The sequence below is a fragment of the Spermophilus citellus genome (assembly GCF_964194105.1).
Source record: "Spermophilus citellus genome assembly, chromosome: 3".
Classification (NCBI taxonomy): domain Eukaryota; kingdom Metazoa; phylum Chordata; class Mammalia; order Rodentia; family Sciuridae; genus Spermophilus; species Spermophilus citellus.
Genome location: NC_138184.1, coordinates 89,449,847 through 89,466,184, shown reverse-complemented (window position 1 = coordinate 89,466,184; position 16,338 = coordinate 89,449,847). Strand labels below are relative to the sequence as shown.

Genomic DNA, 16,338 nt, shown 5'->3' with positions numbered 1-16,338 from the left:
GCGCGCTCGCCTGGCATGCGTGCGGCCGGGGTTCAATCCTCAGCACCACATACCAACAAAGATGTTGTGTCCGCCGAGAACTAAAAAATAAATATTAAAAATTCTCTCTCTCTCTCTCCTCTCTCACTCTCTCTTTAAAAAAAAAAAAAAAAAGCCCAATGAATCCATCTAAAAACAGAATGTGAGTGCTTCATTTGTGGTAGGACTGAGGAAACTTTCTCAGTTCTATAGTGCTTTGGTCACAATATTGAAGGGGGCACTAAAAAGTCAATAGTCCTGGTTAATAATATTGTAAGGCAATATGTATATATATTTTTAAATCAGAATTAGGGCCTGGGATTGTAACTCAGTGGCAGAGCACTTGCCTAGCATGTGTGAAGCATTGGGTTGGATCCTTAGCACCACATAAAAAAATAAATAAAATAAAAACATTCTGTCCATCTACAACTACAATTAAAAAAAATCAGAATTAATGCCAATTAACCCACGAGTAACAAAACAGCCATATTTTAAATAAATATAGGCTCAGCAGAATGAGTAGAAGAGAGAAAACCAGTGTTAACAGTTGCACCCCACATTAGCACTGCGGTCTTCTATTCATTCTAGGGCATCTATGACCACATGGGTTGCTTATTAAAAGCTGAAAAGAGTTCCAGGTGAAGGAGGTGTGCCGCAGTCTTGGCTGGGCACAGAATCACGAGCCACCACACACCTTGTAGATTCAAACAGCAATTCTTTATTCCCGAACTCACACCGGCCTCTACACACACGTTCTGGGGAAATCCCAGTTCTGCTCCCGCCAATTCACCTACTCCACGAGGCTTTTTTCCCAAAATACTTTCTGAATCTCCCGAGAACTCAACGGGGAGCTCAGACAGCAGGAACGCCCTACTTCCAGCAGCAATAATCTTCAACCTCCAACTTCCCTAAAACCCATATTGTCTTAAACCTGGAACGCCCTAAACCCAAGGACCGGAATACTTCCTCAAACCTGATCAGCTCTAAACCCGGATCCGCCCTGAACCCGGATCCGCCCTGGTCCTTGAGCAAGGTCACCTTACATGCAATGTCAACAGCGAAATTCCAAGGCAAGTCCATTTAGCATGGGGTAGGCTGGCAAGGAAATTTCGATGCATCATTCCTACTTGGCAATGGCCCTCAGCAGAGCTGAGGTGTGCTTTTCAGAATAGGAATATGGATACTGGATTCCAGGAGTACCGCCACCACCTGACCTTGCAATTTGTAAATTAGGGCGATATCGAATAAGGTGAAAGAATATCCTGTGATTTTTATTTTTATTTATTTATTTTTTTATCCTGTGATTTTTTAAGAACCTGAATGGATGGGAGGGGCCCACAGATAAATTCATTTCCTTCAAAATTTCCTGCACTTCCAGGGTGGTTTCCTCCGCCAGCTGTGTGCATATCTGTTTTGGTCCGGGCAGCTCGGTGCTTTTGAATAAAGGTCAGCAGGGCAGGTCACCCTTCCTCCAGATTATTCTCTTCTACCGGGAAAGAGGAGGAAGCCCGGCCCCCTTATCCATCCAGTCACTGCAAACTCCTGGGCTTCCCCGACAGCTGCTGAGTCCTGCCTGGAGCTGCAAAACTTCTGGGGTTGCCATGGTCCATGGGAGTGAAATGCTGGCCGCCCTCTGCTATAGAGCCCTGAGCGGGCTGCTGCAGAGTCCGCTCCAGTCCCTTTCAAAAGCTTTTTACAGGCGATCCCTGCGGGGAGGAGTGGGGACGCGACCTTAACCTGGGCTTCAGTCCAAGCGACTGGGGCGAATAAAAGAGGCTTTTCTCAAGCTAACGGAGCCAGCTCCAGGCTTGTTTCAAAGGATTCTTAACCCCGGGTGTTTCCCGGGAGAGCAGGGATGGTTCTTCCTAAGCTTAACCGCTGCGAGCAGCTAGCTCCTTACAACTCGTTTCAAAGGATTTCCCACCCGGTCCGGCGGGAAGGGGAGGGCGAACCAATGAATCAGCCCAGACGGCAGGCTGCTGTCAGGTCGCAATGGAGCTATCGGGGGTGACTTGCAAATTCCGGGGCGCTTCGTAGAAAGCCCAGGACCGGCCGAAAGCCGACGACGCTCTGGGCGCAGGCCTCTCGGCTTCGGCTCGCACCTGGCGGGGCACGCGGGCCGGGAGGGGACCCCGCGGCACCGGCGGGGGCAGCAGACAAAGGGGCGGGGGCGTGGGCGAAGGGGCGGGGGCGGGGGCGTGGGCGGCGGGGAGGGGCCGTGCGGCGACTCCTGGCGGCGGCGGCGGCAGCGCGTCACGCTTTCCCCCGCCCGGACCAAGGAGCCGGGAGGCGGGAGGCGGCGGCCACGGCAGCAGCGGCTGCTGCAGCGGTGCAGGTGGAGGCGACCAGCGGCGTCCGAGGCGGTGAGCGCGGCGCGCGGCCCTGTCCCTTCGCGTTCCCGGGTTCCCTCTGCGCCGCGGCGCCCTCTGGGGCCGCCCCGGAGGCCGCGCGGTGGCCGCCCGAGGGCGCCGCGCCGGGCCTTGCCTCGCTCCGCCCGCCCGGGACGCGGCCGGTTCGGCCTGCCCGCGCCACTGCCCCGCGACCTCCGGCGCTGCTCCGCCCGGGGCGGTGGGCGGCGGGCCCGGGAGGCCTCGGCCCGGCCCGACCTGTTGCCCTGGGCGCCGCCACCTGAGCCTTCCGCGGGGCCTGGCGCCCGCGCCGGTGCGGAGCACGCCCGCCCGCCGGCTTTGTTTAGCTCCCGAGCGGCCGAGCTTCCCGGGGAGGCGCGGGGCGAGAGGGGGCCGCGTCCTGGGGGTCCCGCTGCCGGCCACCTGGACCTGCCGCCGCGCGGGCACCGATGCGGGACCGCGACACCGGTCGGGGGTGATTTGGGAAGCAGAGGCTGGCGGCCCCCAGAATTTGGAAGTCCCGGTGCGGCAGAATTTTTGATTCCGGGGTGAAACCCCGATCCGGCCGTCTCCCCTTCCTGTGGCCTTTCCACCTGGCAGCAGCCGAGCACCACCCTCCGCCCTCCGCAGCCCCACCTCTGGGGCATGGCGAAATTACACGTTAAGTCTGTAATCGGTGTAGATACCTGTTTTTAGCAAAACTTGGGCTCCAGTGTCTGCTTTTAAGGAGGAGGGTGGAGAGATTCCGTGATGTGTTTTTGCTTGTGTGATTCAGCAGCCTTGCCTTCTTCCTCTTTTAGGTTAGGACAGTGCCTGGCGGTCGGAGCTCTGTAAGTACCCGTGCTGTGGAGCCTGTTTTTATGGTTATCACTCTGGGGTTTTATTGCTGCTGTGATAGTGTCCACGAGGCAGGAGAGCATTGTGTTTGGCTTTTAGGTTTAAAGATACCTTCTGCAAAAATCCTCAGGTATGTAGCTCCTCAGCCCTGGGGCATTTTCCCCCCTCTGGAAATAATAACGGTGAACATTTATTGAAGCCTTCTGTGGTCAGCCTCTGAGCAAGTGTTGTGTTTTTATCTCATGTAATCAGTCCAACGCAATGAGGTGTTGTCGTCATCCCCATTTTACAAAGAGGGCATAGGAAGGTCAAGTAATTTGAGAGCCACACATCTGAGGGATAAGGATTTGAACTCAGTTCTTCTGACTTCAGGTGCTTAGTTTTAAGTTAATATGGTGAATCTAGGGCCCAGAGCAAAGCCAGACTTTATTAAAGCAAAGGAAATGGGTGATTGCTTGGTTAAAGGCTTATGCCCCTTGTGGATGTGGATGTGGGTGTGTGTGGTCCTGGGGATGGAACTTTGGGCCAGTCTACTGAGCTGTATTCCAGCCCTTGTTCCCAATTTTTGAGGTTGAGATAAAGCAGTTCAGTGGCCTTCCCATTACTCCCAGCTCTGGGGTGAAAACAGAAACTGGGTGGGACCTACAGTTATCTACCTGAATATCAGGATTTTGCCCATCCCTGTTCTTTCCAGTCATTTGCTAGAGCACAACTTAAGCCAATCAGGCTTCTGTTCTTATTGAATTTAGACTTTGATTTTTTAATTTATCTGAAAAGAAAATTCTTATACAGTGTCTAACATCAAGTCTGTCACATCTTGGGTGAAATGACTCAGTAATGTTTGGCTTTTGGCTCCCCCATGGGATCAAGAGTCTGGTGCATGCTAGGTAAGCACTCTACCACTAAGCTACATCCCAAGCTAGCTCTTACTTTTTTAAGTGCTGTCTATTAGGATTTTAAGCCCAATGGATGGAATATAAGATGAATTGCTCCCTTTATATGCCATACTAAAAATTTAATTTTTAGTTTTTTCAGTGGACACAATATCTTTATTTTACTTTTATGTGGTGCTGAGGATCGAACCCAGCGCCCCACACATGCCAGGCGAGCGCGCTACGGCTTGAGCCACATCCCCAGCCCTGTTCCTTATTATTATTATTATTATTTTAATATTTATTTTTTAGTTCTCGGTGGACACAACATCTTTGTTGGTATGTGGTGCTGAGGATCGAATCCGGGCCGCACGCATACCAGGCGAGCACGCTACCGCTTGAGCCACATCCCCAGCCCTTGTTCCTTATTATTTACAGATGGATTTCTGGTCTTCTTAGAGTACCTTGTCTTTCATCTTATGGGATCTTCTGCAGCATTCTGTAGAGTTCCATGTGCTCAATAAATATTTATTATTTAGTTAATTGAGTATACGAGGTCCATAAATTCCAAGATTTTTGTTTTTGTTTGTTTTTAATTGATGTTACTGGAGATTGAGCCCAGGAGGCATACTAAAAACACCTTCTACCACTGAGCTACACCCCCCAAGATTGGTTTTATAGGAGTCGAAATGAAAGAGAAATAGAAAGTAGCATAGTAAAGGCACAGGAAAATGGTTTAATATTTGTTAATTATGTCAGAAAACTTTGTCTATATATTGTTAACTAAAGTGAGACTTTTCCACTCAGAACTGTCAACTTCTTTCCTCCTTGCCTCGTACAAATGAGGTGGGAGCTCCAGTGTGTTTTTCTCTGATGTGAATAGTAGACACGGGTGTATATCAGCTGACAGGCCTCTACTTCTTTGTGGTATTTTTGAAGTGTGATATCCCCCTAAAGGCAGGTTATGAAGCTGGGCTGTAACTGTGGACTGTAAGGAGGTCTCATTAGATTCACACAAGATATTTATTGAGCTACCTACTGTGTGGCAGGTGTGATTCTCAGACTGTGTGCAAGTCACACAGTCTCTTGAATAAAACAGAAATGCCTGTTCTGTTGGAATTTCACTTAAAGGAGGTCAGAGAATAAAGAGTATGTTTTGCTAGAAAGTGATAAATGGTAAGGAAAAAGAAGCTGGGGAAGAGGGAATGTGAAATTTTGGGGATAAGGGTTTGAGTTTTGGAAATTTTATTTTATTTTATTTTTTAATTTATTTTTATTATTTATTTATTTATTTTTTGAGTTTTGGAAATTTTAGGTAGAGTGGCAAGAGATCCGAGAATGTGACTTTTGATCTAAAGGAAGTGAGGGAATGTCAATCCCAGAGGGAAGTGCATTCTAGGAAGAAGGAATAGCAAGTACAGGGGTCCTGAAAGGGCATTTTGGGAGGGGAAGATAGTTAAGGCTTTATACAGGCTATATATAGTTCTCAAAATGCATATTTATTAAATGTTTAAAAATACTAAATAATTTTATGCTGTGTTAATGATTTTGAGGAAGATTAAAGGTGGGGGCACTGAGGTTCCAAGAATTTTGCTAATTTTCCCGAAAGTTCACAGCTAGTGAATATAGAGCTAGAAATCACACCCCAGTTGATGTGCCTTTAAGCAGTGTACAGAATGCCTTGGCAATAGAACCAAGTGGGTGGCCAGCAGGCCAGCTGGGTACTTGATGTTCAGGCTTAGTATTGAGTGTATTCCTATTTGTGTGCATCTGTTCAGGGTCTTTGGTGACCCCTGGATGGCCATGTAATGATACTTGCATACATAGATTTTCCCCAGAATTGTGCAGCACAGCCCTCCTTTAGTTTTAAACATTTCGTGGTATACACTGTGTTTTAGGGTAAACCTTTACGTAAGTCTTTTCCATCTTAATTGGGAAGCAATGTCAGTATTACCCTGGATTTGATTTTTTAGATAGCTCTTTAGGGAAGTTTTAAACTCCTGTAGTATCTTCTATATCTTTAATATACATAGTGTATGTTTCCCATATAGTTGGAAACTCAAAAGAATCACCATTGGAGTTACAGTGCAGTTTTAAGGGAAAACATGTTACAGTGCAGTTTTAAGGGAAAACATACTGACTGATGGTACTCTAGAAGAATTTCAAGGACGAATGAGCTCAGATTCTAATTGGGAACAGAAGGAGTTGTTTTTTTTTTTTTTTTTTTTTTGGTAGGTTGGCAGACTGCACTTAACCAACCTTGAATTTGGCGAGGACATCTGGGTTAATATCCTGGCCCTGGCACCAAATACCAAGGAATCTTGGCTACAATTAGTTGAGAGCTTTTTTTTTTTTTTTTTAAATCTCCATCTGGCACTTGGAGAAGGATAGATTCCACTAGCACTAACTCAATGGGTGGGTCTGTTTCTTAATTGTTTATTGTGGTCCAGCAACAACATCTTAAAAGTATTCTTTGTAAAATCTTGGAAAAGAGGAAATAGTCATTCCCATTATGGAATCCTGATTGGGAAGCCTTTCCTGTGTCTCATTCCCTGGGGAAATAATGTATTCTCATCTGCCTCCTCTTAGGAATCCCCATGAGACCAAGATAGACATTTGCTGCTCTTATGTTTTATAGAGGATGAAGTCTATTATGCTTAAGACTTGAATTAAATAATTTGATATTTGTGCTCTTTGCTTATATATCTGAGTATAGCTTGGAATAGATTTCATTTTAACTCTGCCCAGTTTTGACATTTAAAATTACAAAGTCCTGGATTTACAATATCTTTTTTGAAATTAAAGGACCTGAAGATCCGATGTTCAGGATGTGCAAATCATTGATGCTCTTTGTTCTTTCTTTTTTGCTCTCTTTCTTTGTGGGTTTTTTTTTTTTTTTTAAAGTGTTGGGGATGAACTATGTCCCCACCCCTGAGGGAAGGCAGTTTTAATCAAACCCTCTCCCCATTCATTCTACAAATTCTTTCTTTTACTCAAGAATTGCACTGATATATTTGGCACATATTTCCCTCTCAGGGAAAATAAGCGATATTAGGGATGTTTTCCTAAAAATATTTTTTTCTTTTTTTAGTATTTTTTAAGTTGTAGTTGGATACAATATATTTATTTTTCTTTGATGTTGAGGTTTGAACCCAGTGCCTCACGTGCGAAAGGTGGGTGCTCTACCAATGAGCTACAGCCCCAGTCCCCTAAAACTCTCTTAATCAAGTCTTTTGACTGCCTGCCTTCTCTCTTATACTGATTTATCCTATGTAAAACCTTCTTACTGAAGATACTCTGTTCTCAATACCTCAAGGCAGGAAGGAACCTATTTAGACTTTTCCTTCTGGACTAGAGAATAAATAAACTGTATAATCAGGGTAGTTTTTTTTATAGCCTAAGTGAAAGTGAACTTTTATTACTAAATTTCTTTATAAATGGGTAACAAGAAAAAAGTATGTCTTCATCACATGAAACCATATCACTAATTTCTGTTGTGAGTATATCTTGCTTAGGTTGTTATACTGAGTATTTAGTATTAAAGTTTAGATCTTTTTTTTGTGGGGATGTTATTTGGGGAATTGAACCCAGGGACACTTTATTAATGAACCATATTCCTAGGTTTAAAAAAATTTTTTTTTGAGACAGGATCTCTTTTTCTTTTTCTTCCCCTTATCTGAGTTGGGGAGGCTGGCTTGAACTTATGATCCTCCTGTCTCAGCCTCTCAAGTTGCTGGCTTTACAGGTGTACCAGCACAAGTTAAATTTAGAGAATGTTTTCCAGTGAAATTTTTCTTTTTTTAGGTTCTCAGGTTAATATGTACCAGTTTTACAGTGTTTTTATATATTTTGATAACGTGTTCTCTTTTTTAAAAATATTTTTAATGTTGATGGATGTTTTTATTTTATTCGTTTATGTATTTTAAAAAAGTTTTTATTCTAATTTGTTGTATATGACAGCAGAATGCATTACAATTCATATTACATATATAGAGCACAATTTTTCATATCTCTGCTTGGATACAAAGTATATTCACACCATTCACGTCTTCTTCATACATGTACTTAGGGTAGTGATGTCCATCTCATTCCACCATTTTTTTTTTTTTTTTTTACCCCCTTACCCCCTTCCCTCCCTTATTCACTTATTTTTATGTTGTGCTGAGAATCAAACCCAGTGCCTCATACATACTAGGCAAGCTCTCTATTACCACAACCCAGCCCCAACATGTTCTCTTCTTAAAACATATGGATTCTGGGGCTGGGGTTTTGGCTTGGTGCTTGCCTAGCCAAAAGGCACTAGATTCAATTCTTAGCACCACATATAAATAAGTAAATAAATAAACTAAAGGTCTACTGACAACTTAAAAAAAACTCAAAAAAACATATGGGTTATTTGCATAAATTATAAAACATACACATGTACCTAAACACAGAAAAAGCAATTATCCATTGCTTTTTTTAATGCTTAGAGAAAATAATTTCAATATTTTAAAGTATACCCTTCCAGACTTTTTTGGCTCAGTGGTAGAGTGCTTGATTTGCACATGTGAGGCACTGGGTTCGCTCCTCAGCACCACATAAAAATAAATAAATAAAGATATTGTATTCATCTACAACTAAAAAAATATTTTAAAAAATAAACAAGGCTGGGATTTTGGCTCAGTGGCAGAGCACTTGCCTCAAAAGTATGAGCACTGGGTTTGATCCTCAGCACCACATAAAAATAAATAAAGGTATTGTGTCCATCTACAACTTAAAAAAAAAATACTTAAAAAAAATAAAGTTCATTCTGGATCTGTATGTATTTTTCTGTTTTCTCATTTTTGGGGTCCTGGGGTTGAACCCAAGGGTGTTCTACCACTGAGCTACATCCAGCCCTTTTTATTTTGTGACAGTTTTGCTAAGTTGCTCAGGCTGGCCTCAAACTTCTGATCTTTGAGCCTCAACCTCTTGAGTAGCTGGGATTACAGGTGTGTGCCATTGTACCTGGCCTTCTTTTGAGATGAGGTGTTGCTCTGTTGTCCAGGCTGGCCTTGAATTCCTGGGCTCAAGAGTTCTTCCTGTCTCAGCCCCCTGAGACACTGGGGACTACAGGTACATACTACTGTGCCTGGCTTTTTTTTTTTTTTTTTTTAAAACATAGGGTCTTGTGCATGATGGTTAAGCACTCTATCATTGAACCTTTAAAAAAAAAAGCTTTAATGAGATATAATTCACATACCATACAGTTTATCCATTTATTTATTTAAAAAATTTAAAAAAAGATTTAGACATAATACCTTTATTTTATTTATTTTTATGTGGTGCTGAGGATCAAACCCAGTGCCTCACTTGTGCTCCACAAGTACTCAACTACTGAGCTACAACCCCAGCCTCAGTTTATCTATTTAAACTATATAAAATTCAGTGATTTTATGTGTGTGTGTGTGTGCTGGGGATTGAACCTAGGGCTTTGTGCATAAGTACATGCCCTACCTTCAGCTACATCCCCAGCCCTATTCTTATTTTGTTTGTAGTCATCCTAGTAAGTGTGAAGTTTGATACCTAGTTGTGATTTTTTTTTTAAATATTTATTTTTTAGTTCTCTGCGACACAACATCTTTGTTGGTATGTGGTGCTGAGGATCGAACCCGGGCCGCACGCATGCGAGGCAAGCGCTTGAGCCACATCCCCAGCTCCCCTAGTTGTGATTTTGATGTACATTTCTCTGATGACTCTGATGACTTATTGGCCATTTTGATAACTCCTTTTTTTTTTTTTTTTGTACTCAGCCACTGAGCCACATCCCCAGCCCTATTTTATATTTTATTTAGAGACAGCGTCTCACTGTGTTGCTTCGCATCTCGCAGTTGCTAAGGCTGACTTTGAACTCAAGATTCTGTCTTAGCCTCCTGAGCTACTGGAATTACAGGCGTGCGCCACTGTGCCTGGCCATTTTGATAACTTCTTTGGAAATGTATACCAATTATTATTTATTTTTTTATGGACACCATGTCTTTATTCATTTTTATGTGGTGCTGAGGATTGAATCCAGTGCTTCACACGTGCTAGGCAAGCGCTCTACCACTGAGCCACAACCCCAGCTCCCCCGCCCCGTTTTTTTTTTTTTTTTTTTTTTGCTTTCAAAGTATTAAGTATAAAAGTGTAGGACAATAATATGTTACCATTTGGGATTAAAAAAATTACTAAAGAATATCAGTTGTCTTTTAATTCATATAGTCATCAGATATTTATTGAGCAACTTCTACAAGAAGGCACTTACTCATACTTTGAGTGTACCAAGTTGAAAACAGGCACACACCCTGCTCTCGAGGAACCAGATGTTAACAGAGGTGGGGTAAGAAGAAGAATTTAGCCTGTATATTGCTCTGTATATGGAAGACTTTGTATAAACTACTTAACCTTTTGGAGCTCAGGTTCTTCATCCATAAACTTGAGCTAATGGGTGCGTCTTTGGGTTGTGGAGATTAAATGAATTAATGTATATACAACTCAGTGAATATTAGAACTTTTCTTTTCTCTCTTGCCTGTCATCCTTGTGTCTTCTTGATCTCCTGTTGGGAAAGGAAGTTAAACTACTGAGTTTTATTCTTTCATTTAAATAAGAATGGGGAAGATTACTTTTCCTGGTTTGAAAGATTAAAACCTTTCTTCCTGCCATATTTTGGAAAGTTAATTTGAGTGAATTGTCTTGCCATTACTGAAGGACACTTTAAATTATGTATTTTTAGTTGTAGATGGACACAATACTTTTATTTTATTTATTTATTTTTATGTGGTGCTGAGGATCGAACCCAGGTCCTCGCATGTGCTAGGCAAGCACTGTACCACTGATCCACAGCCCCAGACCCTGAAGGACATATATATATTTTTAATATCTTTATTTTTTTTTAAATATTTTTATGGTGCTGAGGGTCGAACCTGGTGCCTCATGCATGCTAAGCGAGCACTCTACCACTGAACCACAACCCCAGCCGCAAGGACATATTTTATTTATTTATTTTGAGAGAGAGTGAGAGAGAATTTTTTAATATTTTTTTTTAGCTTTTGGTGGACACAACATTTTTGTTCGTATGTGGTGCTGAGGATCGAACCTGGGCCGCATGCATGCCAGGCAAGCGTGCTACTGCTTGAGCCACATCCCCAGCCCCCCAAGGACATATTTTTAATGAGCAGTTGTCAGCAAAGAACTTGTAATTTATTAGGAGTCAAACATTCAGTATGGAAAAGCAGCTCCTGCTCCTCATGTCAGAACTTGTGCTTTGCCAACTTTCAAGTCCTTTTGCATTGTCAGTTTTATTTCCCACAATTTAATTATGTGAGTTTTTTCTTTCTAAAGTGTGATGGAACATGTCAGGTGTCTGTATGGAAGTTTACATAGGCCTGGCATGGTGGCACATGCCTGTAGTTGCAATGACTGGAGGCTGAGGCAGGAGGATCTCAAGTTTGAATTAATGTATATACAACTCAGTGAATATTAGAACTTTTCTCTCTTGCCTGTCATCCCTTGTGTCTTCTTGCCAAAGGGGGGGAAAAAAGAATGGTGAGGGCTGGCTGAGGTTGTGGCTCAGTGGTAGAGCAGGTCCCTTGCATGAGTGAGGCACCGGCTTTGATCCCCTGCACCACATAAAACTAAATAAAAACAAAATGAAGGTATTGTGTCCATCTACGACTAAAAGTTAAAAAAAAAAGTGAGAATAACCAACATTTGCCGCAGTCTTGGCTGGGCACAGAATCACGAGCCAATCAAGCAGGAACAAAACTTTATTTTGAAAAAGCCGCTAACACTCTCAGCGCCAGCAAGTCAAAAACTGGTCCTCCCATGAGGGTGTCCGACCGGAACCGCGCGCCGACCGGAACCCCCCCGTCTCCTCCCACCTCCTCCGGAATTCCCTCTTATTATCCTTCCCCAACCAATGGGAACTCTCCAGCAGTCCCGTAAAGTCCCGTAACTTGAGTCCGGTAGCAGGCCAAGGTGAATAGCGGGAGTCCAGTTTGCATATGAATGTAAATTTTAACATAATCATCTCAGTGGCTAGCTGGCGTCACTTTACAACCAAAGGTGCCATACATCGTATATATGCTTGTGGCTCCTAGCATTTGCCCCCTTCTGTTTAATTAAGTAACAAGCAATGTGGCTAGGGACCGTGTCTGGTAGGTTGTCTAATTTAACATATGGTTTTTACCTGTCATGGGAGAACTGACCTTTAGGCGTCAGCTTTCTGTCTTAGGTTGAATCCACTGTAATCAGAGCAACCCGTCGTTGACTACCGGTCCAGCATTCAGCCATGCTTGTGGATAGGCCTATGTACCAGTGGGGGGGTGAGGTTTTTGTTTCACCTCTGTTGGCCCCCAAATTTAGCCTTGGTGCCAGTGGGGGGGTGAGGTTCTTTGTCTCACCTCTGTTGGCCCCCAAATTTAGACCATCACTAGTAGAAGGGAGGAGGATACAGAAATGTCACGACACCAAGCCAATTGACGGCTCCTTTGGAAAAATTGTGTCACTGGTGACACCATCAGCAAAGATATGCCAGTATTACCACAATAAACATGGGGTGAGCTGGCAAGGAAATTGTATCACTGGTGATACCATCAGCAAAAATATGTCAGCAGTACCACAATTTGGTGTACCAGATGATATTTCACAATGTATGCAACTGATATATAGTCCAGGCAAGTTCTGCAAGCAGTTCAAATTGGAGGAGTCTATCAATATGTCCATATCCTCCCAAAGTAAATCAAGTCCTTGATAGCATTACTTGTTGAGTTATATTTATTGATGTATCAGTTTATACAGTTTACTGTGATAGCTATCATAGAAGTTGTAGTTTGGTTTTATCTCAGTTTTCACTGGAATTGGGATGGAGATGGAAATTTTGGCAATGATGGTAAAGAGACATTATCCTGAACAGAATTATTAAATATAATAAAAAGAAAAGGTGAAAGTAAACAAACAGATCTGTTAAACTCCTTTAAAAACAATCCTTAACAGCCGTTTATCAAATTTAAATTAGTAAACAAACAGATCTGTTAACCATCTTTAACAACAATCATAAACAGCTGTTCACCTAATTTAAATTAAACCATATAAATCACGTGAATAAAGAAAAAATTCGGATCCATTTTTTCATGAGCGCTCCTCATATAAGAAATATGGACATACACACATACAGACATACAACACAAAACAGAAGTGTGCACACAACATACAACACATAAGACAATAGTAAATAAAGGCCTTGTAACTATACTTAGGTGAAATCTCCATTGTAATGTTTAAAAACTCCACAGTCAAAAAAAAAAAAAAAATAAATAAATAAATAAATAAATAAATAAATAAAAAATAAAACACAGTCAAAAAATAAAACTGATCAGAAAAACATTAACCTAGGTTTGTATGAGCTCAAAAATAAAATAGAACTTTATGATGTGGAAAAATGCAATAATAAAATAGATACTGAAAAAAAAAACCTTGGTTAATCACTGTCGCAGATGTAAGAATAGCCAAGCTGGAGCTCTGGATGTCAGCTGTTATGGATTTGAGTCAAATCATCTTCTTTTTCTGTAGAAATTGTTTTAGTTAATCTCTCTGGAATCCAAATCGGTTGCTGTTCATCCTGTGGGAAAACACAGACAGCGCCCCGATTCCAGACTATCACTGGATCCGGGCCTTTCCATTGTCCTGTTAGAATATCTTTCCAAAGTACCTTAGGCTTATGTACATTTTTGGGGTACAAATGTCTTTCCGCAGCACTAAGTCCCGATGAATCTAAATTTAAAAAGTTTAGAGTAAAAAGGGTTATTTTAAGTTTATCTTTGGGGGATATATACCCCTTTCCAATTTTTTTTTTTTGTTTTAATAAGTATATTTTAATAGTTTGATGAGTTTTTTTAACTATGTTTTGTTTTTGTGGATTGTATGGAATTTTTGTTATGTGAGTAATATCAAATGATGAGTAAAATTGTTTAAAAGAGGAGGAAGTATAACCAGGACCGTTGTCTGTTTTTAACTGTTTTGGAACGTTTACAGTGGCAAAATTTTGTAAGCAATGAGTTATAACATCTTTAGTTTTTTTTTTGGCATGAAGGGAGTCCATCAAAAATCCGGAAGAGGTATTAACTGTAACATGTAAATATTTTAATTTTTTAAATTTTGGTAAGTGTGTGACGTCTATTTGTCAAATATGGTTAGGTATTAGTCTTCTAGGATTGACTTTAAGATTAACTTGTGGTAAAAATGTCACACAATTTTGACATTGTTTTATTATATGTCTGGTTTGTTTTTTAGTTATTTTAAAACGTTTTTGTAAAGTATTAGTATTGACATGGAACCTTTTATGAAAATTTATAGTTTTTTTTATTGTGGAGAAAATATGTATGTCATGTGTAGATTTATTTGTTAGTTTATTGTCTATATTAAGGGCTCTAGGTAATCTTGTATGTGTTCTGATATGACCTATGAAGAATGGATTTTTTTGGTCTTAGATTAGACTTTGTATAGTGGAAAACAAAGAGAAAACAGTAGAGGAAGGGGAAATCCTACCAGTATTTTTAAGGGAATTAATAGCATTAACTACATATTGACTATTAGAAAATAAATTAAATATAGAATCTTTAAACATCATAAAAGTTTGTAATATTGTATTAAGTTTTACCTTTTGAGTTGATTGTTTGGGTACTAAAAATGTAAAAGTTTGATCAGGAGTAATTATTGTTGTTGTACCATTGTTTGACTCATCAGTGAATATATTTGGAGTATTTATGATAGGGGTTTTTTTTGTCATTTTTGGAAAAACTATAGGATGTTTAGACCAAAAAGATAACAAAGGATTAGATGGTAAGTGATTATCAAATGAAACACTAGTTTTACATAGGATTATTGTCTAAGTATTTAACTCATTAGCTAACTTATTAATTTGATCCATAGTATATGGAGTAATAATTTTATTGGGAGAAATTTTAAATATTTTTTTAGTTGTTTTTATTTTTTTGAGTATTAATTGTTTTATAGTCTTAGGATATCTAGTAAGAATAGTGTTAGGGGAATAAGATAAATGTATCTACAATAATGGACTTTTTTGTTAAAATATTTTTGTAGGAATATTTTTTGTTGGTAGTACAATAAATAATAAAGGCAAACTTATATCAATTTTATTTAAATGTATATTTTTTATATATGTTTTAATGATTTTTAATACTTTTTTTGTTTTAGGCGTTAACATGTGGGGTGAATTTGGATTTGATGGACCTTTTAGAATATTAAATAAAGGTCCTAACTTTCTTGTTGGTATGTCTAGATAAGGCCTTATTTAATTTATGTCTCTCAATAACTTTTGAAAGTCATTAAGTGATTTGAGTTGATCTACTTGTATTTGAATTTTTGGTGGACGGACCATGGTTGAGGATAATAGAACTCTTAAATAATTAATTGGAAGATTTAATTGTATTTTATCTATTGTTATCTCTAGATTATAATTTTTTAATAAATTTGTAAGTGTGGCATAACATTTTAGTAATGTGTTTTTATCTTTATGTGTCAGTAATACATTATCTATATAGTGAAATATTTGTAGTTTAGGATTTTGGTTTTTAAGTGGTTGGATTGTTTTATTAACATAAATTTGACACATAGTTGGGCTGTTAGCCATCTCTTGAGGGAGTATTTTTTATTTATATCTTTGATCAGGACTTTTATGATTTAGTGTAGGGATAGTAAATGTAAAATGTGGACTATCTTCGGGATGAATTGGAATTGAAAAGAAACAATCTTTAATATCTATAACTAAAACATGTCAGGTTTTTGGTAAAGTAGACAATTGAGGAATTTTTGATTGAGTAGGTCCCATAATAACCATCTCATTATTAATGGCTCTTAAATCTTGTAATAATTTTTATTTATCAGATTTTTTTTTAATGACAAAAATGGGAGTATTATAGGGGGATACGGAAGGTTGTATATGTTTTTTTGCTAACTGTTGTTTGACCAAGTCATGGGCTACTTGTATTTTTTTTTTAGTCAAGGGCCACTGAGGAACCTACATTGGTTTTTTTGATTTTTAAGTAATTTTGATTGTCTTAGTGGTCTTTTTTGAAAACTTAATTTATGTCTATTTATTTTTTGATCTATTTGAATAGGTGTTGTTATATCTTGTTTTTGTTTTTTTAATTTTTTTTTTTTTTTAAAGTCTTGTTTAGCCTTAGTAGTGGGCGTGTTAGGATTGATGTTATTTGTTAATGTTAATTTTAATTGATCTAGGACA

General features: G+C 40.0%; 1 protein-coding gene and 1 long non-coding RNA gene across 15 annotated transcripts in view; one reads left to right on the top strand and one right to left on the bottom strand.

Annotated features, from left to right (window-relative positions):
- Nucleotides 1-1,278: 1,278 nt before the first annotated feature.
- LOC308644867 lies at nucleotides 1,279-3,192 on the bottom strand. The gene is made up of 2 exons (XR_014021098.1): nucleotides 3,053-3,192; nucleotides 1,279-1,724 (listed from the first exon to the last, which is right to left on the bottom strand). It is a non-coding gene; the product is annotated as an uncharacterized lncRNA (long non-coding RNA).
- Nucleotides 2,246-16,338, top strand: part of CLIP1 (CAP-Gly domain containing linker protein 1) — a 124,021-nt gene continuing 109,928 nt past the window's right edge. For 10 of the 14 annotated variants that reach the window (XM_081286582.1, XM_081286581.1, XM_081286579.1 and 7 more), the window contains exons 1-2: nucleotides 2,275-2,381; nucleotides 3,167-3,196. The gene's annotated coding sequence lies outside the window, so the exon portion shown is untranslated. Of the gene's footprint in view, nucleotides 2,382-3,166; nucleotides 3,197-16,338 lie in introns of all 14 variants that reach the window. The other 4 variants (XM_081286583.1, XM_081286584.1, XM_081286585.1 and 1 more) reach the window with 4 other exon arrangements.